Source organism: Pongo pygmaeus, chromosome 2 (genome assembly GCF_028885625.2).
Source record: "Pongo pygmaeus isolate AG05252 chromosome 2, NHGRI_mPonPyg2-v2.0_pri, whole genome shotgun sequence".
In the NCBI taxonomy this organism is placed as follows: Eukaryota; Metazoa; Chordata; class Mammalia; order Primates; family Hominidae; genus Pongo; species Pongo pygmaeus.
The window spans coordinates 186,388,703-186,409,603 of record NC_085930.1 but is presented as its reverse complement, the minus strand read 5'-3'; the positions used below and the strand labels follow the sequence as shown (position 1 = coordinate 186,409,603).

Here is a 20,901-nt window from a genome sequence, read left to right as displayed (position 1 = left end):
CCTCAGGTGATCCACCCGCCTGACCTCCCAAAGTACTGGGATTACAGGTGTGAGCCACCACGCCCAGTTTTACAACTGTGTATTCTTATTGCAAAGCCAGGCTCTGTAAAGATGGCATTTTATCTGAGAGTCAGGTTTACCAACAGGTAAAACTCTTCTTACTGAGGGCAAGCTCTTCCTGAAGACATTGAGATATTCTATTTTTGGCTACTAAGAGAGAAAGGTCGCTACTCCATTTCCCTGGAATACAGTAATGCTGGGTTTCATTGCTCTGCAATATTGTCTTGGGCATCAGTTCCCAAATGGAATGTGGCATGAAACATAGTTCTTGCAGAGTTGCTCATGCATGCAGCTATGTGTGGCATAAAAATCCCCAGAGCAAACCTTCAGGTCGCCAAACAGTGTTAGTCCTAAAGTACCTCAGTGGAACATACCTCAAATTTCATGAAGCCTCACCACAGTCAGAACGTTATGCCTCTTTCCTCATCTGACTGCCTCTCTCATTGCTTGGGAGGCCCTTCTTCAAGTTAAATGGCCAGCACTGCAAGGGAGGGCAGGATCAGACTCAGGTAAAATGGGGAGGTTTACAAATTATTTCTTTAGGGCAGAAAATCAGCAACTCTAACCCATAGGCCAAATCCAACTGAAGGTCCGAATAATTTACACATTATACCTCCAACTGGAGGTCCGAATAATTTATACATTTTTAAATGGTTGGGGGAGGGGGAAGAAGGAGACAACAGAGAATGTGGCCTACAGAACTTCAAATAGTTACCATCTGGCCCTTTACTGTAAAAGTTTGCTGGCGCCAGCTTCTGAGCCCTCACACCTCCCTTTCTCTGCCTTACTCCTCTTTAACCCTTCTTCATGCTCTCTAGAAAGGAGTCCCGCCCCAGCCCTCAGCTCCTGGTTTATATACTCCACAATTAGAGTTAATCCTCCTATCCAAAGGCAAACCCATTGAATTGACTGTTTTTTCCCAACTAGAGGGAGGAGACGCTGTTCTGGTTCTTCTCCATTTCCCCTCCTCACTTTCCCCTGACGATGGGGCCATGGAACAGAGATGCCCTTCCCCAGCCACCCAGGCAGTGGGTATTCCAGTTCTCAGCGCCTGGGGGAAGGGGTTCCCATCAACCAGGGGCTTCTGGAGACTCTTGTGTACTCTCTGCAAAAGCATTGGAGAGGTCTGCTCCTTAGGTTAACCCGTTTGGGTTATGACACCTGTGGTCCTAAGAGAGGATTTATAAGAACTCTGGGCTCACCTTCGTGACCCATGATGCTCTCTGGATGCCAGCCCTTCAACGGTTTTCTTTCTCCCTTGCCAGGCTTGGATCTGTTTGTAGTATAGAGTGGTAGTTAAAGGCATGACCTCATCTACCTAGATAAAAATCCACCTCTGACATTTACTAGCTAAGGAACCTTGTCGTTTAATCCACGTGTGTTGGGTTTCCTCATTTGTGGAGAGGAGATAATAGTAGTCCTTACTTCATGGCCTGGTGTGGTGGCTCACGCCTGTAATCCCTGCACTTTGGGAGGCTGAGGCAGGTGAATCACCTAAGGTCAGGAGTTCGAGACCAGCCTGACCAACATGGAGAAACCCCCGTCTCTACTAAAAATATGAAATTAGCTGGGTGTGGTGGTGCATGCCTGTAATCCCACTGTAATTCCAGCTACTTGGGAGGCTGAGGCAGGAGAATCGCTTGCACCTGGGAGGCAGAGGTTGTGGTGAGCCGAGATCACATCATTGCACTCCAGCCTGGGCAACAAGAGCAAAACTCTGTCTCAAAAAAAAAAAAAAAGTCCCTACTTCAGGCTGCGATGAGGTTTACATGAGTTAATCTGCATGAAATTATTTTGAACAAGGCCTAACACACAGTAAGTACTCAAGACAGTGCTAGCTCTCACTATTGTTTGAGGGTTTGAGGTTAAGCTGTGTCCTGGCTGGTCTTGGCCCAGCTCTCCATGTCCTTAGGCTATTATATAGCTCAAGGGGAGGTGAGCTCTCAAACTGAGGCCAGGCTACCCAATAGGGTAGGCAAAACTGTGAAACAGGTGAAATGTTATGAGAGGCTTCCACTTCCCTTACTCTTTGTATCTTCCTACAGAGAATAATGACTAAAAACACCTTGCTTTTGTACAGAGGTTATGATCTGCTTTCACAAACATTTAATTTGACACATGCAACAGCCCCGGTACATAGACGTCACATGGCAGGCAATTGCAAATGTTGACTGAGTGAGGGAAATGAACTGGGAGGCTGCCAATTTGCTGTATGATTGGGTGTGTTGTACCCTCTGCTCTCTGTTCTGATTGGTTGCAAGGCACACAGAACTGGTCAATAAGTATTTTGACTATCCACTCTGGAAATATGTTGTTAACGTGGTGACAATTTTATCAATAAGGAAACTGCATTTCTCAGCCATTTTATGCCTGTCTAAGAACACACAACAGTGAAGGTAGAGCTGTGTCTAAAACCCAGTTTCTCTGGCCTATAATCTATCCCTGTGGCTGTTACACCTATTGCTAAATATGCATAAAATAAAGTTTGTTTTGTTCAGTGGCAATAATTAACTCAGTACTGGCACGCACTGTCTTCCTAGTTTGTTGCTCAATGAAGACTCACAATATTAGAAGGCTATCTATAAAGGGGAGTGTATTTGTTTTGTGTTGCTGTAACAGAACACCGGAAAATGGGTAATTTATAAAGAAAAGAGGTTAATTTAGCTCAGGATTCTGCAGGTTGGGAAACTCAAGAAGCATGGTGCCAGCATCTGCTGTTGAGGGCTTTCATGCTGCATCATAACGTGGAGAAAGGTCAAAGGGAAGTGGACACGGGGAGAAGAAGTAAAACCCTGACGGACATCTTTCTTTATGAAAACCTGTTCTTGTGAGAACTAATCCATTCCCCCAAGAACTAAACCAGTCTCGAGAGAGCAAAAACTCACTCACAGCCCAGAGAACAACACAGAGCCATTCATGAGGAATCCACCCCCAAGAGCCAAGCACCTCCCACTAGACACCACCTCCCAACGCAACCCATTGTGGAACAAATTTATAAACATGAGTCCTGGTGTGGACAAGCCATATTCAAACCATAGCAAAGAGAAAGCTCTTATGCCCCAGGAGGAGCTCTCTGCAGTCTTTGCAGGTTCCCCCTTTCCTCAGAGAACAAGTGATTTACAAGATTATAGGAAGGACGTGAGTGAGTACAAGTGCTCAGCAACTTTCCCTCTCTTTTTGAAGGAGCCTTGCCTCAGGACACATACTTTCTCTTGTCCTCTGCCCCTTGATAAGCAGTTTCCCTGGGAGTGAAGGGCTGCCTATGGCTAGGTAGGACAAGTTTAGTGGGAGGAAACTACCAGAAAGTCCAGCTGGGCATGGTGGCTCATGCCTGTAATTCCAGCAGTTTAAGGGGCCGAGGTGGGCAGATCGTTTGAGCACAGGAGTTCGAGACCAGCCTGGGCAACATAGCAAGATCCCATCTCTACAAAAAACTACAAAAATTACATGGGTGTGGTGGTGCATGCCTGTAGTCTCAGCTACTTGGGAGGCTGAAGTGGAAGAGTTGCTTGAGCCCAGAAGGCAGAGGTTGCAGTGAGCCGAGATCACGGCACTGAATTCCATCCCGAGTTATAGAACAAGACCCTTTCTCCAAACCAAAAAAAAAAAAAAAAAGTCCATTTGGTTGCATATCCAAGCTTTGATCTTACAAAAAATTAAAAACAAAAGATCGAGCAATAAAATAAAAACATTTTACCAAATAGACACACAATTTACCAAACTGTGTTCCACAGAAAGCAAACTTTGCATGATCTTGAAAGCTATGTCTTTTTTTTTTTGAGACGGAGTCTCACTCTGTTGCCCAGGCTGGAGTGCGTGGTGCGATCTCAGCTCACTGCAACCTCCGCCTCCTGGGTTCAAGCTATTCTCATGTCTCAGCCTCTGAATAGCAGGGATCACAGGCACCTGCCACCGTGCCCGGCTGATTTTTGTATTTTTTAGTAGAGACGGGGTTTCGCCACATTGGTCAGGTTGGTCTCGAACTCCTGACCTCAGGTGATCCACCCACCTCGGCCTCCCAAAGTGCTGGGATTACAGGCATGAGCCACCGCGCCTGGCCAAAAGGTATGTCTTTAAGAAGTGTTCAATAGGCTGATAAGATTGTTTTTATTTTTTTATTTTTTTTGAGACGGAGTTTCACTCTTGTTGACCAGGCTGGAGTGCAATGGCGCCATCTCAGCTCACTGCAACCTCCCCCTCCAGAGTTCAAGCGATTCTCCTGCCACAGCCTCGTGGCTGATAAGATTTTTACAATGCAAGATTTCTCAGTATTTTATATGCTAAAAAGCAATGCAGACCTCTAGAAGGTGAATTTAACATTTATTAGCAGGATGTCGTGGTGCACAATCCCTGGGTGTTGTGGCCTGTGATCTCAGCTACACAGGAGGCTGAGGCAGGAGAATTGCTTGAACCCAGGAGGTGGAGGTTGCAGAGCCAATATCGCAACCACTGCAGGCCAGCCTGGGTGACAAGAGGAAAACTTTGTCCCAAAAAACAACAACAACAAGGAAAATAAAAACGTGACATTTCCCAAACATCCTTACTGTTGGAAGTCTTTACTTCCAGAAGCACAGACTACGTGCCCATTATGAGGGGAACACAGTTTGGGAAATGCTGACATAAGGAAATGATAGTTGTTATAATGGCTGTTACCTGACCAACAGATATTTGGGACAATCTCAGAAAGTGCATTTGGCTCACTTTCTAGTAGCTATAACAATATTGGGGGTGGGGTGGGGGTGGTTGGAACTACAGAGCCAGCCACAGACATGAGCAATATACAGTTAATTTCTATATGAATTGAAGCACCATCAGGAGGAAAACAATACAAAGATTCAAGATAAAATGGAGCACTATACAAATTGAGCTCAGTCACGTGTCTCAGCAATCTGGTAGGAGGGGTGCAAGTTCATATCATTTCCAAGTGGTGCAACCTGAATCTGTGGACTTGAATTGTGGCAAGACCATCCCATTTGAAGGCAGGACCTTAGTGTTCCCATTGGCTGGCATAAGGAGTGTTCAGCACATCTTAGCAGCTTTGAGAAAAACTGCCCTGATGTCTGCATCTCCAGCCAGAACCACTCAGGTCAATAAGCTACTCAGTCCACCGGAGAGGTGTCTGCTACAATCTGAATGTGTGTGGCTTCCCAAAATCCATATGTTGAAATAGTAATCCCCAAGGTGATGATATTAAGACTTGGAGCTCTTTTGGGAGCTCTCATGAATGAGATTAGTGCCTTTATAAAAGAGGCACGAGGGAGTGTGTTTGCCCCCTTTATCATGTGAGGACACAGCAGAAAGGTGCCATCTATTAACCAGGAAATAGGCCCTGACCAGACACCGAATCTGCCAGTGCCTTGATCTTTGACCTCACAGCCTCCAGAACTAGAAGAAATACATTTCTGTTGTGTAGAAGTCACCTAGTTTATGTATTTTGTGATAGCCTCCCAACTAAGACAGCAACTCAGCTCACCTGGGCCAGTAGAATTGTTTATTTAAGGCATTAGGTTTTTTTTAGCCTTAGGAGAGCATAAAGACAAAGTGATAAAACAAATCAAACCCATGGTCTTATTGTATTTACTTATTTGTTTGTTTATTTGTGAGACAGGGTCTCTGCAGCCAGGCTGGAGTGCAGTGGCGCAAACATGGCTCACTACAACCTCCACCTCCTGGCTCCAGCGAACCTCCCACCTCAGGCTCCCCAGTAGCTGGGACTACAGGCATGCACCACCACAGCCAGTTAATTTTAGTATATTTTTGTAGAGATGGGATTTCGCCATGTTGCCCAGGCTGGTCTTGGACTCCTGGGCTCAAGTGATCTGCCCGCCTTGGCCTCTCAAAGTGCTGGGATTACAGGCGTGAGCCACTGTGTGTGGCCACTATTGTTTTCATTTATGTTTAGAAATACTTGTGCATATTTGTATATTAACTATTTGTAATCTTTTACGTAATTTGGCATTTTAGGATTTCTAACAAGTTATCCTTGTGAAACCAGTTTAAAACACCTAAGTGAGAACTGTAATTAATTTAGATTCGTGATTTTAAGTGAAAATATATGAGAATTTTACTAAATCTGTAAACATTTTTGTAATGTTCAAGAGAACTTGATTCATAATATTTTATAATTTATCATATTTATAAGCATTACTTAACTACTTGTGATTCTTTTGTTTGTTGAGCAACTGAAGTATTTTAAAAAGAGTGAATACATTAAATGAATTAATGTAGTTTAATAATTCAAGGAAATTTAATTAACCAAATTGTAAACATTCTCTTAAAAAACAGAGTTAGATTTGTAACCTGAATTTCAAAGCTCAAAGGAAAAGTAGGTTTTCAAATTTGTAATAAATGAAATGGAATTACTATATATTGTCTTCTTTGCCCACAAAACCTGTCTTCAAGAATACCCTATACTGGCCGGGTGCAGTGGCTCACACCTGTAATCCCAGCACTTTGGGAGGCTGAGGTGGGTGATCACCTGAGGTCAAGAGTTCAAGACCAGCCTGGCCAACATGGTGAAACCCTGTCTCTACCAAAAATCCAAAAAAATTAGCCGGGGGTGGTGGTGTGTGCCTATAGTCCCAGCTACTCAGGAGGCTGAGGCAGGAGAATCGCTTGAACCCAGAAGGTTGAAGTTGGCAGTGACCCGAGATAATGCCACTGTACTCCAGCCTGGGCGACCGAGTGAGACTCCGCCCCCCCCAACCTGCCCCCACACACAGAATATCCTATACCTGGGCCAGGCACAGTGGCTAACCCCTGTAATCCCAGCATGTTGGGAGGCTGAGACAGGTGGATCACCTGAGGTCAGGAGTTTGAGACCAGCCTGGCCGACATGGTGAAATCTCTTCTCTACTAAAAATACAAACATTAGCTGGGTGTGGTGGTGGGCATCTGTAATCTCAGCTACTCAGGAGGCTGAGGTAGGAGACTTGCTTGAACCCAGGGGGCAGAGGTTGCAGTGAGCCGAGATCATGCTACTGCACTCCAGCCTGGGCGACAAGAGCAAAACTCCAACTCAAAAAAAAAAAAAAAAAAGAATACACTATATCTAAATTGCCATGAGGCAGCAGGGGTGGTGATGGTGAGAGGGGTAGGGAGTGAGTGAGACAAAGGTCTTCCTTTTGTAATCAGTAGATACACTAATAGTACCAAAGCACGCAACAGATGGAATCCAACAGATTGATTGTAACTACGCCTGCATTCAGCAAACATTTTTCTAGATTCTAGCCTAAAATATGTGGGTCATATAAATGTGATTAAGATGTGGTTCTTCTCCTCAAGCAGTTTCTCCTTTTTTCCACTTTGCATTTCTCTGCTCTTCTCATTCACTGAAGTACTTTTTAGCAAACACTTGAATTTTCCTGCCTTGATCTGCTTAGCTTTATTCATTGGAAAAGCAGATACTGCACTTGGCCTTGAGTTCAAATCCTTGTTTTGCCATTTGCAGCATGACCTTAGACAAACTATGTGGTCTTATTACTTCAGTTTCTTCATCAATCAAATAGAGATAATATTATTTACCCGTTATGGACTGCATGTTTGTGTTTCTCCAGAATTCATATATGGAAACACTAGCCCTAAATGGTATGGTATTAGGAGGTGGGGCCTTCAGAAGATAATTAGGTCACAGCCTACATGATGGGATTAGTAATCTTGTAACAAGAGACAGGAGAGAGCTTGCTTCCTGTCTTTCTGTTTTACACCACTTACACACAGCAAGAAGATGGTCAGCAGCACCCAGGAAGAGGCCCTCACCATAACTTGATCATGCTGGCACTTTGCTATCAGACTTCCCAATTTCCAGAACTGTGAGAAATAAGTGTTTTGTTTGTTTATTTGAGACGGAGTTTTGCTCTTGTTGCCCAGGCTAGAGTGCAATGGCGCCATCTCGGCTCATCAGTTCTCCTGCCTCAGCCTCCAGAGTAGCTGGGATTACAGTCATGCGCCACCACACCAAGCTGATTTTTGTATTTTTAGTAGAGATGGTGTTTCGCCATGTTGGCCAGGCTGGTCTCAAATTCCTGACCTCAGGTGATCTGTCTGCCTCAGCCTCCCAAAGTGCTGGGATTACAGGTGAAAGCCACCGTGCCCAGCCAAGTGTTTGTTGTTTAAGCCACCGAGTCTATGGTATTTTTGTTATAGCAGTCCAAATTGACTGAGGCATTACCTTTTCAGGTTGTTGAGAAAATTAGAGACAATTACATATTAATATGCCTTGAAAAGAGTTGATAACATGCTTAATAAATGGTAGCAATTAACATTATCTACAGTTTCCATCAATATCTTCATGGTTAGAAAAGTCACCTAATGCTGACCCATGATTTCATATGTTTAGGCTTTTCACTACATCAAGAGCAGAAGAGCACTGGAAAGAAAACATTTGAGGTAGGAGACAATTGAGGTGACAGAGAACTCAATGCTTTTTTACTTATATTCACTCTCTAGGTGATTGCATCTAGGTCCACGATTTCAAATATCATTGCTTTACTAATGAGTCTCAAAGTTATATCTCCAGTTCCAGTGGCACCTCTGAACATCAGATTTATATATCTGGCTACCTATTCAACATCATCATGAGGATGTATAACAGGCACACCAAACGCTAAAACAGAACTCTTGATAGTTCCCTCATAAACTAGGTCTTCTTCTAGCCTTTCCCATCTCAGTAAATGACAACTCCATTCTTCTACTTGTTTGGTCTAAAATTTTGGAATAATTTTTTTGTTGTTGCTTTTTGTTTTTGAGATGGAGTTTCACTCTTGTCGCCCAAGCTGGAGTGCAGTGGCACGATCTCGGCTCACTGCAGGCTCCACCCCCCGGGGTTCACGCCATTCTCCTGCCTCAGCCTCCCAAGTAGCTGGGACTACAGGCTTCCGCCACCTCGCCTGGCTGATTTTTTGTATTTTTAGTAGAGACGGGGTTTCACCCTGTTAGCCAGGATGGTCTTGATCTCCTGACTTCGTGATCCGCCCGCCTCAGCCTCCCAAAGTGCTGGGATTACAGGCGTGAGCCACCGTGCCCGGCCACTCCTTTCTTACTTCATGCCAATTAACTGACATCATTTTTATTCTTAGAATATAGCATATTTGTTATATTATTCTTTCGTACCTAATATTCCTTCTGTCCAGAACATTCCTTTTTCTGATAGTGGTATACTCACTCTGCTACTTCCTTTAGTTTTTTGCTCACATGTAATCTTAACTGAGCAGCCTTCTCTAAACCCCATATCTAAAATAATATATACTGGCTGGATGTGGTGGCTCACGCCTGTAATCCTAGCACTTTGGGAAGCTGAGGTGGGAGGGTCAGTGAGGCCAGGAGTTTAAGGTTACAATGAGCTATGATCATACTGAGGGGTGACAGCATGCTGGCAGCCCTAGCAGCCCTTGCTCGCTCTCGGCGCCTCCTCGGCCTCGGTGCCCACTCTGGCCACGCTTGAGGAGCCCTTTAGTCCACCGCTGCACTGTGGGAGCCCCCCTCTGGGCTGGCTGAGGCCGGAGCCGGCTCCCTCTGCTTGTGGGGAGGTGTAGAGAGATAGGCATGGACGGGAACCGGGGCTGTGCACAGCGCTCGCGGGCCAGGGTGAGTTCCGGGTGGGCGGGCCGCAGGCTAGCGTGAGTTCCGGGTGGGCGTGGGCTTGGCGGGCCAGCACTCAGAGCGGTCGGCGGGTGCCACTGGCCCGGGCAGTGAGGGGTTTAGCACCCGGCCCAGCAGCTGCAGAGGGTGCCCCGGGTGCGCCAGGACCCCGGCACTGCCGGCCTGCCATGCTCGAATTCTCAATGGGCCGCAGCCGCCTCCCCATGGGGCAGGGCTCGGGACCTGCAGCCCGCCATGCCCGAGCCGGCCCCCCACCAAAGCACCCCACCCCCCGCCCCCCATGGTGGGCTCCCCTGTGGCCCAAGCCTCCTGGACGGGTGCCGCCCCCTGGTCCGCAGTGCCAGGTCCCATCAACTGCCCAAAGGCTGAGGAGTGCAGGCGCGCAGTGCGGGACTGGCAGGCAGCTCCACCCACGGCCCCAGGGTGGGATCCACTAAGTGAAACCAGCTGGGCTCCTGAGTCAGGTGGGGACTTGGAGAACTTTCATGTCTAGCTGGAAGATTGTAAATGCACCAGTCAGCACTCTGTGTCTAGCTTGAGGTTTGTAAATACACCAATCAGCACCCTGTGTCTAGCTCAAGGTTTGTAAATGCACCAATCAGTGATCTGTGTCTAGCTAATCTAGTGGGGACTTGGAGAACCTTTATGTCTAGCTAAGGGATTGTAAATACACCAATCAGCACTCTGTGTCTAGCTCAAGGTTTGTAAATGAACCAATCAGCACTCTGTATCTAGCTAATCAGTGGGGACTTGGAGAACCTTTATGTCTAGCTAAAGGATTATAAATATACCAATCAGCACTCTGTGTCTAGCTCAAGGTTTGTAAACACACCAATCAGCACCCTGTGTCTAGCTCAAGGTTTGTAAATGCACCAATCAGTGCTCCGTGTCTAGCTAATCTGGTGGGGACTTGGAGAACTTTTGTGTCTAGCTCAGGGATTGTAAACGCACCAATCAGCACCCTGTCAAAATGGACCAATCAGAGCTCTGTAAAACAGACCAATCAGCTCTCTGTAAAATGGACCAGTCAGCAGGATATGGGTGGCCAGATAAGGGAATAAAAGTAGGCTGCTAGAGCCAGCAGTGGCAACCTGCTTGGGTTCCCTTCCATACTGTGGAAGCTTTGTTCTTTTAGCTCTTCGCAATAAATCTTGCTGCTGCTCGCTGTTTGGGTCTGCACTACCTTTATGAGCTGTAACACTCACCACCAAGGTCTGCAGCTTCACTCCTGAGGCCAAGGAGACCACAAACCCACCAGAAGGAAGAAACTCCAAACACGTCCGAACATCAGAAGGAACAAACTCTGGACATGCCGCCTTTAAGAACTGTAACACTCACCGTGAGGGTCCACAACTTCATTCTTGAAGTCAGCGAGACCAAGAACCCACCAATTTCGGACACAGTACCACTGCGCTAGAGTCTGGGTGACAGAAAATCACCCTGCCTAAAACACAATAAAATAACATATATACCCATTATCCCACTTTATTTTATTTAAGCTTGGTTGTCTTTTACCTGCCTTCCTAGCAGCTAGGTGTGGTCATAAGACCAAGCACTGGCTAATGGAATATTAGAGGAAGTGATAAATGCAATTGCCAGGATGTGCCCTGAAAGAAAAGGCATAGCCCTCTATTTCTCCTTTTTTCTTTTCCAATGGCTGGAATTTGAAAATGATGGCAGGAGCAAGAAAAACCATTTTAGACCAGTGGATGGAAGATGTACGTTGAGATAGAACAATCTGGGTCTTTGACATCTTAATTCAGAATGCCAGTCACATAAGATAATACACTTTTATCTTGTTTAAGCCATTTTTATATTCCTTTTTTTTTTTTTTTTTTTTACAGTGGTCAAACAATAGCCTAATACAGACATATTTTTTGAAAGTCTGTCTGTACTCCCAACCCTCACCCAATGTGGGACTGGAATGTAAGCCCTGTGAAGAGTAGGGGCTGTTTTTGGTTCACTGAGACAGTGCCTGGCATACTAAACATTCAATAAACATTGAATGAATGAATAGCAAAACCATCAACATAATACTAGGCCTTGAGTGCTTCCCTGAGAAAGTATGTGGCTGGTCAGTATAAGTAAGTGATTGTACAGCAGCATGCTGTGTGTGTGGTTGTTTTTCTGTTTTGACTGAATCACAATCGCAGGATACAACCTGCTATTTTCATTATCTGAGAGGCATAAATACTTGTAAGATAGTTGTATGTTTCTTTTGTAATTTAAATGAAGACTCTCAAGTAAAGTTTATTGTTGTAATGAAATTGGGTCATAGAAGCATGGAAAATTGTGACAAGGTTCACACTGATGAGGAAAGGTCACAAGCAACACGCTATGCACTGAAGGAGAAAAGCAGCTTGTGTACTGAGATCTCGAGATGTGTGGTTGGCATGTGCCTCATCTCAGAAGAACCACAAAGAATTGCACAAGGTAAGTCAAAATGAAACGGAAACATCACAGAGTATCAGCAAGACGCCTGGGGGTAAACGCTACAGACGTAAAGCCACTGAATTCCAGGGTGAGTAAAGAATATAAAATGAGTTATAGCACTAGGAGAATATTTTTGGTATCAAATGTCTTTTTTATACAATTAAGTTTGTTTTGAATACTTTATGTAGATGAGCTAATGTAAACAATTTAAAACATCATGGTGATTTAAAAATATATATAGTAATGAGACCCTGTAGTCCTGGGATTGAACCAGTTTAAATTTAAAATGTTCCATGTCTTGAGTGATGAAAGTTGCAAAGGTGTAGGCTATCTTGCCATGCCATACTCCTCTGGGAAAAATATTACTGAAATAAAACAAGTCAGGATTTGTTTTTTTTTGAGACGTAATCTCGCTCCATCGCCCGCCCAGGCTGGAGTGCAATGGCGAGATCTCGGCTCACTGCAACCTCCGCCTCTCAGTTTCAAGCCATTCTTCTGCCTCAGCCTCCTGAGTAGCTGGGGTTACAGGCATGCGCCACCACGCCCAGCTAATTTTTGGATTTTTAATAGAGACAGGGTTTCACCATGTTGGTCAGGCTGGTCTCGAACTCCCGACCTCGTGATCCTCCCGCCTCGGCCTCCCAAAGTGCTGGGATTACAGGCGTGAGCCACTGCACCCGGCAAAACAAGTCAGGATTTGTTTAGCCATTTTACAATATATAGGTAACTTCTGATAACAGTTACTGGTATGAGGTTTCTCTTCATTGAGTAATTAGCTAGAAAATTCAAGAGAGAATTTTTTTTTTTTTTGAGATGGAGTCTCACTCTGTTGCCTAGGCTGGAGTGCAGTGGTGCTATCTCGGCTCACTGCAACCTCCACCTCCAGGGTTCAAGCGATTCTCCTGCCTCAGCCTCCCAAGTAGCTGCGATTACAGGCACCCGCCACCACGCCCGACTAATATTTTGTATTTTTAGTACAGACGAGGTTTCACCATGTTGGCCAGGCTGGTCTTGAACTCCCGATCTCAAGTGATCTGCCCGCCTCAGCCTCCCAAAGTGCTAGGATTATAGGCGTGAACCACCGCACCCAGCAGAGAACTTAATGTGTTCCTTTGCTTTACAATTTCTTAATAATACAGTAATATCTTCTTTCTAGAAACACATTAAGATTTAATTCAAAGTGTAATGGGAGTGTTAGATTAGGACAAAGTACTGAATATTAGTAACAATAGTTCCTTCTTTGTCCTTGCCTCACCCAGTGAGTCTAATCATTGCTTGTATTTTGGTGCAGCCCTGATCCTTTATGCTGGATATGTTGGGACAGCTAGAGGGCGAGGCGACAACACATGCGACCTTTGAGTGATGGTTTATTTCTCTGAGTATTTAATGTTGAAGCCACACTGTTGTTTCAGATAGTTTCCAGAATATAAAAATCAAAGGGATCAAAATATGATCTGATTTAAAACCCCCTTTGCTGGAAGAATCAAGGCGTTTCCACATTTGGGTGCCCCTATTTTTGTTTGTTTATTTAAAAACACTCCAGGTTGCCGGGCACAGTGGCTCACGCCTGTAATCCCAACACTTTGGGAGGCTGAGGCGGGCAGATCACTTGAGGTCGGGAGTTTGAGACGAGCCCGACCAACATGGAGAAACCCCATCTCTACTAAAAATACAAAATTAGCCAGGCGTGGTGGTGCATGGCTGCAATCCCAACTACTTGGGAGGCTGAGACATGAGAATCGCTTGAACCTGGGAGGCAGAGGTTGCAGTGAGCCGAGATTCCGCCATCGCACTCTAGCCTGGGCTACAGGAGAGAAACTCCATCTAAAAAAAAAAAATGTACTCCTGCTTTCTCTTCAATTAGTATGATCCAACAGTGGTGAGTAAAGTACATTTTACTGCAACGGATTTATAAGTCCCCAGCCTCGATGATCTTCATATTTAAATGCAGTCATTTATGCACAGAAATGTCTTGTAAACTACAGGGATATAAGCAAATGCATGGATTATTATCATTGTGAGGAGGCTCAACTAACACTGAACAACTTTAGGAGGCAGCTTGGTGTAGGGTATAAGAACTGCAGGCTGGAAGTCCTGATCCTATGAACCTGAAGGAGGGTGTCTCCTCCAAGGGATAGAGGTCATTTAGGGGAAGGAGAAGGGGTAGGGTGGGCAGCTTTGAATATGACGCTTTAAGAACTGGTATGGTTGAGAAGTCCTTACTCACTGAAAGTGGGGGTTGATTTTACAGTCACTGCTGTATGGAGAAGACCCTCCCGTGGTGGCACAATATGAAACTTAAAAAATAATCTAAGCCAATAGATATGTTTCATTGAGTGGCTCCACCGAGATAGTTTACTTATTGAAGTCAGGGTATGTTTAGTGATATCTACGTCATTAATCAACTCAAAAAAGAAAAAAAAAGGAAGATACTATATACTCTTTTCAATTCTGAAATAAAGTCTTCTGAAAGGTGTTAGTTCTGAGGTAAACAAGCCTCAGCTTTAGAATCCTATTGAAATGCAAAACTTGCTTTGTGCGGTTTCCCTGTACACTCTGCATAGTGTTTTGGAAACCTGCAGTTATCTAAATTCCCATCGGGTGACATTGTTTAATCCAACATTCCCACTTTCATACATGAAAATAGCTCTAAGGACACACCACTAATATGCTTTGAACTCTCTTTCTGGTGGTTGGAAGGGAGTTTCCAATCCCACTCCCTTTCCTCTGATGGTTTTCCTGCTCCCTGCCCCACTAGGTCATTCAGGAAAGGCCTCTGGCAGCTCCCCCAAGCAAGGGCTCAGGGGGAAAGAGACATTGACCTTGGCCAAGAAAGCACCTGTCTAATTACCGAACTTATTAGGCTACCGGGAGTCCAGACTGGTGCAAGTTACAAGTAGTGTGTGTGCGTGTCGCAAAACTTTAGGCTTCTGATATTGAGAGGAAATGATGGTTGCTTTAAAGTGATCACTACATCTATTTTCAAATATTGTGATGAAAGTAGGAAAACAGAACCCTTCACCTTTAAGAAAGCTGCAAACACTATTTTGCTTTGAAGGCAGTAATAACCGAAATAACAAAAAGGTTTCAAGTCGTATCTTAATTTAAAAGAGTGGCTGCTTCTCCAGTCCTGAGCTTATACAGAGCTCTAAGAAGCACCCCACCCCATCTTTCTGAAAGTCTTAGAAAGATTACCACCCCATTTGCTTTAAAACCTGTGAGGTGCTTCCCTTCTTTAAAAACAATCCTCCCTCAATCATACTGCCACATTATCACTCATCTAAGTTATACTTTATAAACCGCCTTGCTGTGCTTCACACATGCAAAAAGTACACAAAGTGGATAAACTTCTACTGTGGATGCCACCGTGGAGGTATATATTTAGTAAACATTTAGTTACATTATTTTATTTTTGTGAAATAAGAACTGATCGAGCAAACCTTTCAAACAGACCCACCAGATGATAAATACCACCATATGCTTGATTCACAGTACACTTGGGCATAAACACTTCAATTACAGCTTTGTGTTTAGTATCAAAAACCTTTTCTTGTGTGCGTGTGTTTTCTCTCCAGATCCCGTGCTCTGGATCACATTTTGAAAGTCGCTTATTACAGATAAAGCACCTTTCCAGGTACGCTTCGGAGAACCATATGTATTTACGCACACAAAGGTGTTCACAGAGATTTTCACAAACAAATGTCCATATGATGCCGCGCCGCGCTCCCCCACATGCCCGCCGCGTGTGCGCCCAGCCCCCAGCGCCGCCGGGCCGCCCCCTGGACACGCGGGAGCCCGCGGCCTCCTTGGGAAACTTCGCCGGCGGCTCCACCCCGGCCACCGCGCGGGCCTCCCCGCCCCCACCCGTCTCCGGCCCAGCGGCCCACACCCGAGCACACCCAGGCCGGCCCGCGGCGGTGGGGGCGGGGCGGGCGGCCCGGGGCCCCGAGGCGCCTTCGAGTGCCCGCGGGGCTCGCCTGATTTTTAAAAGAATGCGCCGCACAGCCCAGCCCCCGGTGCCGCCGGAGCGGGCCGGGAGAGAGAGGAGCGCGGCCGCTGGAGCCCCCCCCGCCGCGCCGCCGCCGCCTCCCGGCGTCCGCGGCGCCCCTCCCCCGCCGGCCCCTCCCCCGCGCGCCCGCCCGCCCGCTCGCCCGCCCGCCCGGCGCAGGCCGCTCGGGTTTGTTTTGCTGCGCGGCCGCCGCCGCCGCCGCCGCAGGCCTCGCGAGCTCATTTGTGCCTGGCTGGTCCCCATTCCTCTCTCCCCAGTGTTGAGTGTCTGAGCCGTTGGCTGCTCCGAACCGTTTGGCTCTTTCCCTTAGTAACAGCTTTTACCTTCTGCCTCAATTCCTCTCCCCGCTCGCGCCCTTCCCCCGCGCGCCGCCTCCCCCCGCCGCCGGCCGCGTGCGCCCCCGCCCCTCCCCCCGCGGCGGGAGCACCTCCGCTCGCCACCTGGGGACCCGCGCCGCGCTCCCCGCCCCCGCCCGCCCGGCGCCCATCCCCCGCGCCCTCCGCTCGCTGGGGTTATAATTGCCTCTCACCCCCCGGAGGGGTTATTTTGGGGGTGGTTGGAGGCGGTGGCGGCGGCGGCGAGGAGGGGAATTTCCTTGTGCCTCCATTCCCGGGAGGGGGGAGCGGCGTTGGAGGCCACCGTTTCCAGGTAAGCGCTGGGGGCCGGACCCTGGAGTGGGGGCGGCCGGGGGCCTGGGCGGGGGGCGCGGACCAGAGGCGGCCGGGGGCGCTGGGCCGCGGGGGGATGGGCGCGAGTGGAACATGCATTTTTCAACTTGGCCCTTGGGGGAACTGGGCTTGCGTGGGGGAAGGGAAGGCAAGGAGGGCACTTGGGGCGCCCCCATCCCCCCATTTTCCTCTCTCAGGTTTCTTTGAAATGCTCACGTGCCTGCCCACCCCCCTAGCCTTTCCTGGTCTCGGGGGATCCTCACCCTAATTATGTTGTCCCCGAAAATGTGCACCTCGGCCTTCTCCCCCTCTTCCTCCCTTCGTGCATTTACACCCCCTTTTTGTGCGTGTGTGTTTGAGGGAGGGAGGCTTTCAGGAAAGGATTTGCAGCAAATTGAATCAAGGAGCCATCATGAGGCCGACTCCTTTATAGCCTATTTTTAGCAGAGGAGAAGGAGCTTTTCGGTGCATGCTATTTTGTGAAACCTCGGGCGGCAATGGAAATCTCCCCTCCCCGGGCGCGTCCCCGGCCCGGGCGCGGCGACCCCGGCCGGCGTGTTAGGGGCTGCGGGCGGCTGTTGGGGCCGCGCGTCCGGGGCGGGGGCGCCGGCCGGGGGAGGGGCGCGCGGCAGCCGGGCCTTGCTCCGGGACGTGTTTATTTGTAACTTAGTGCTTTTTATCGTCTTAAGGAGGTATTTGGTGGAGGCTCTTTGAAGTTGGGTTCAGGAGTGTAGAATTGGCAAAGTTATTGCCAGCTTCCTGGTAAGTTTTGGGTGGCACAGAGTCACGTTATTTTCTGACAGTGTAAAGGCCACGTTGTGAGGGTGGTTTCTCGGTAACTTCCTCTTTGCAACCGATTTAATTTTTTGAACAGAAGCAGACTTTTATTAAGTGGAATATTAATCTTAAATGGCAGCTCGAGAGAAGCCATGCATGTGTTAACGTGTTCAGTATTTTTGGAAGTTCTTAATTTGCTGAAACAGGCATCACTTCGCAGTGGCAACCGGGATTAAATTTAGGTTGTGAAAATGGTGTATTTCATGTAAAATTTGGGTTGTGGCTTTTAAAAAATGCTCTCTTTGTTAGGTTATCTAAGTGTCTCTAAGATAATTTGGTGATTACAAATGAGAAATGTTGGAAACTAGTTAAAAATTAGGTGTTCTCAATGTCTGGAGTTTACTTGAAATCTTGGACTGTGCAGGCACCAGGGGTGAAGAGTTTTAGTACCTATGTGATTTATAGTTGACTTAGGAAAGTTTACTATTGACTTTCTTGTTTTCCAAACAGGAACCGTATGCTGATCTTAAACAAGCTTGTTAATAAAATGTGGTGGGTGAAAATGACAGGTTATTTTTAGTCTGAATTTTAAGACTGAATGGTTTCTCCACCCCCCCACCTCATATAATTGGATCTTCTTCCCCCTCCGTTTTTCCTAAAGGCTCCTTCACCAGTTTGGATAATAAGGCCCTCGTGGTGTCTTCATCCACTTACCTGAAACAACTTGGAATAAATAATTTCGATTACACGTTGAAGATACGAGTGACTGTTTGGGTTTTCTAGTGTGATTCATTTTCATTTTTGTTAAAATAAGACCCATGCTACATTGATGTATTTTAGTAATGCCGACTTCCTGGGATTGTATGTTCTCACCATTTTAATAGTTTATAGTCTGGGGAAGTAGGGCACCTTTGTCTCCCTGAAAACATGGTGTGTGTTCGGTGGTATCATGGGAGTTGATGGCAAGCTTCCCAAATTGTTGAGAGTTCTAGAAATAGTTAGCATTTACCTATGGGGGAGGGGCTGCAGGAAGAAAGTATGCCTGAGAGCAGTTAGGCGTGTGATGTGTGATTAGGCTTCTTGCTCTTAAATCCAGGTTTTCTTGTTTGGAATACGATTTTTTTCAACCCGATCCTGCACTGAGATGTATGTAATCACAATCATTAAATTCATAAATAACTACTATTTTTTTGACGTTTGAGTTGTTAGAATCCGATCTACAGGACAAAATACTAAACTGTATGGGGGATGAAAACTATGTGCCTGGGAAAAGTTTTTCTTACTGTTAAGGAACTTAATATAAGTGACATGTTAATGGCATAAAAATTGTTGCAAAGCTCACCGTCAGTTTATAAGACATTTTTCTTTTAACATATACCAGTTTTGGGTATTAATGTGGGAGACACTGGTGGTAAATGGAGTGGCCCCTTGCAGAGATGATGTTTTTGCATTGGTTGCTTCAAAGAATTGTTAAGCATTTTAATAGTTTGTCTAAGAATCTTTTTGATATTTGTATTCTCGACACCTAACTAAAGGTTTTGCATGATTACCGTGACACCAGTCTCCCGAAAGAACTAGAGGTAACTGCTTCCTGTGTTCCAGGAGCCTTTCAAGCTAACAGAAGATAATATAAATATAAGGGTTACTGATAAAAGGAAATGTATTAACAGACCTTTTGAACGTCAACTTGTTGATTAAATCTATTAGTGCAGTATATATACAACCTTGTCAGACGAGTAGCTGACAAAGGAATCTCCCTTGTACAACTTGTAGCAGTACTATTATAAAGAATTCCTGACTTGACACATTTTGATGAAGTTGGTTGAAATAATTTGTTGGGTTTGTTCAATTTTTGGTGTCATTTATATAAAAAGAATAGAGAAGAATGTGAATGGTAGGAAGTCAGGGGAGAGGCATGGCAGAAACATTGGCATTCACTAGAACTTGTATTTTTCTAGTGCGTGTGAATTGGACTCATTTCACAAATAACATTTACAGTATAAGTCACTGAAATGCAAAAAAGGAAAGCAGCTAACACGAGACATTTATACTTTGTGCTCAGACATTCTGGTAGTAGAAGAGGGCTAGGACCCTAGAGCTGTGTAGTAAAGAATTGTTGAGTATCGTTCAGTTTAGGTACCACGAAGGTGGTATCTCCTGCTCTGCCACCAATAGAAACTTGAAGTTAAAAAGAAAAGACTCTGAGAGAGCTAATGCTGGAGAGATTTGGCTGTTTACCCCTCTGGGACTGGATTCGGTAAGAGTGCAATTAATTGCCCTGTAACCATAGAGCCAGAGGAGAGGGACTAGGTGCTCTGGGCTATGCTCTAGGAGGTGTGACGTGCTTTCTATGCTGTTTATACCCTAGGCTAATCCTATGAGGTAGATAGTGTTGGGCTTTTTTTGTGGATGATGAAACAGAGGTGCAAAGAAGTTAATTCTCTTGTTGAAGGCCACAAAATGATTACACGAACACTAGGATTCAAACGTGGGTCTGTCTTAGATGACTGAATCTGCGGAATTTTCCCAGCTGTTTTGTTAGTCTTGATCCGTATAGATATCCTTCCAAAAACTTGTGTTTCTAATCAAGTTTATGATCTATAGTTGAGCATCCGTACTAACTGGGTCAAGTGATTGCATGGGTAAATGAAATTGATAGAACTCATATCATTGTGCTGAATTCTCTAGCACCAGTTTAATAAGATGCAGTCTTGCTGGGCGCAGTGGCTCACGCCTGTAATCCCAGCACTTTGGAAGGCCGAGGCGGGCGGATCACGAGGTCAAGAGATTGAGACCATCTTGGCCAACATGGTGAAAATACACAAATTAGCTGGGCGTGGTGGCGGGTACCTGTAGTCCCAGCTACTCGGGAGGCTGAGGCGGGAGAATTGCTTGAACCCAGGAGGTGGAGGTTGCAGTGAGCCAAGATCGCACCATTGCACTCCAGCCTGGGCGATAGAGGGAGACACCCTCTCAAAAACAAACAAACACAAAAAATTTGTAAGAAAAATCATTGAAGTCTTTGTGTTGTAGCATAGTGGTTACAGTGATTTCATACTCAGGCTCTATCCTTTACTAGCTGTGATGTTGGGGTAGTAGCTCCTCATGCGTTTTATTTATTTTTTAAAATTTTATTGTATTTTATTTTTTTGAGACGGAGTTTCGCTCTGTTGCCCAGGCTGGAGTGCAGTGGCGCGATCTTGGCTCACTGCAATCTCCGCCTCCTGGGTTCAAGTGATTCTTCTGCCTCAGCCTCCCGAGTAGCTGGGATTACAGGTGCCTGCCACCACTCCCGGCTAAGTTTTGTATTTTTAGTAGAGATGGGGTTTCACCATGTTGGCCAGGCTGGTCTTG

General features: G+C 46.1%; 1 protein-coding gene across 6 annotated transcripts in view; it reads left to right on the top strand.

The window, feature by feature from the left end:
- The first annotated feature begins 16,285 nt into the window (after window positions 1-16,285).
- Window positions 16,286-20,901, top strand: part of TBL1XR1 (TBL1X/Y related 1) — a 178,355-nt gene continuing 173,739 nt past the window's right edge. For 2 of the 6 annotated variants that reach the window (XM_054479693.2, XM_063662444.1), the window contains exon 1: window positions 17,383-17,532. The gene's annotated coding sequence lies outside the window, so the exon portion shown is untranslated. Of the gene's footprint in view, window positions 16,751-17,382; window positions 17,533-20,901 lie in introns of those variants that run through there. The other 4 variants (XM_054479701.2, XM_054479694.2, XM_054479698.2 and 1 more) reach the window with 4 other exon arrangements.